Raw genomic sequence first — 2,250 nt, forward strand, 5'->3', positions numbered from 1 at the left:
CTCATCCGGGAGGGTAATAGATGTCAATCACAGATCCAACACGTGATCTAAGGCCATAGTAAATCACGCGTGCATACATACATACATACATACACGCATACTAACACACAAGTAAACAAACATGTAAAAAGTGTTGAAATATGACAGTCTGAAAAGAAACAAATAAAAGAAAAAAAAAACAGAAAAAAATAATACAAAAAATAATGAATAAATAAAACGCACTTGTAAGCAGACCCTTTATTTCCTTCAAAATAAACAGGCGGAAGGATTCAATCAGTTCATAGTCAACCACCGTAACCAAGTGGTTGACGCGCATCATTGCCTCTAAGGAAATAAAATAAGTATAGTGTTAAAAGTAAAGTCACTAATAAGGCATTTCATAGATAAAATCAATGAATTCGATAAAATCAATTATCCCTATCCATAAAGACAACTTTATGGATGGGGATGACAGGTGGTGATGGATATGGAACTGCTTAGTGTAGGCCTTATGGTCCCTTGCAGTCTCCTTCATTCATATGTTCTTATGTTGTGAAGTTAATGATTAAAAGAGTATAATATATATGTAACTATAGTATTTTTTTGTTTGATAAAATTTTAGATATTATAGATAGCTTGTTTAAATAACGTATAAAAAATATGCTGTAAACTTTTGTTTAAATAACTTTGTTAACAGCAACTTCCACGGTAACAAGATACCTTTATTTTTATTACAGATTCTGTTGTGTTGTATTAACTGGGATGTAAAAACAACGTACGTTTCTCTTTCCGGAATACATACGCAAAGAAAAGAAATCTTACTATTTGAAATGTAATAAGTTTTTGTTTGCCATATAGTTTTGTTACATGTTTTCCCTGTAACATCGACTTGAATATCAAAAACAGTGCTGTATTATTAGAATATTACGTTTTTAGTTAAAATTCCTTTTTTTTTTAGATAGATGTCAGCTTCAAATGTTTTGCCACTGTTAGAAAAATAATATTTTTGCTTGTGCCACATTGTACCCGAATGTTAACAAAATTTGCCACGGAGTCTGTGCCTATGAGTATGTCAATAATCTATTTCAAGATATGCTCACAACTATGAAGCGATTTATCAGTGAAGAATCTTATGTTGTTCATGAGGGAGGCTATATGATACACATTTCTTGGAAAACATATTGTTTCAAACAGCTTCAAAATCGCTCATTTCTATGTATCTATTTTTCGAATAGGAGAAACATTTATAAATTATATTTTCCAAGGACAATATTAATCTATTATGATGAACTTTGTATATAGTGCGTTAAATCATAAGTCACAACGTTTTTGATTGTTGGTTCTCATATATTACATCAAGTAATGGTTGATTGTTAGAGACCACCCACTTTATGGATGGGGGATGACAGGTGGTGATGGATACGGAGCTGCCTAGTGTAGGCCTTATGGTCTCTTGCAGTTTCTTTCATTCTTATATTCTTATGTTCCTATTCGTATTGGAGAACCCTTTAGTTTCAGTGTGGTATTTCTTTTGATTTTCCATTATCGATTTCAACTCCATACTTATGAAACTAATGATAAGTTTATTTGTGCAGTCAGAAGAAGAAACATTACATCTTGGTTCGATTGCATTTTTGGGAAATCTTGAAATTCAGTAAATATTGGGGAAGGTCGTTGTTCTTAAGAACTGTAATTTGCCATTGCTTCTGTCCTGGTTTAGGTTTGTTATATTAAGATGTTATTATGTTAAAGCTGAATAATTTTTCTGTGTTCTGTAATGTCATAATTGTATTCATTTGGCTTAAACATGTGTTATATATATCGCCAATAATTACAACTTTGTTGAACATCAATTTTGATAAAAACCATTTACATATTAGGCATAATTTTTTTTAGTTTTTTCTACCACTTTGATTACATCTTTTTTTCTTGTATTTTTGGAAGCTCACTAGTACCAAGTTTATCCATTGAGAATAACGGTTATGTCTGTTTTAAGGCAATTATTCTTTTTTCTACTGCCTCCACTTTTTTTTTTATTCCATAGGGTATACCATAGGTGAACTTACTATTTTTTCATTTACAAAATTGCACAAAATAGAGATATTTTTCTTTCTCATTACCTGTACAGTATATGTGTGTATTTATATGTACGCATATATGTGTATATTTGTTTATTTGTGTGTGTGTTTGTTTATGTGTGTGTGTGTGTGTGTGTGTGTGTGTGTGTGTGTGTGTGTGTGTGTGTGTGTGTGTGTGTGTGTGTGTGTGTGT

The sequence above is a fragment of the Oratosquilla oratoria genome, chromosome 9, assembly GCF_046742065.1.
Source record: "Oratosquilla oratoria isolate Oo_2021 chromosome 9, ASM4674206v1, whole genome shotgun sequence".
Taxonomy (NCBI): Eukaryota; Metazoa; Arthropoda; class Malacostraca; order Stomatopoda; family Squillidae; genus Oratosquilla; species Oratosquilla oratoria.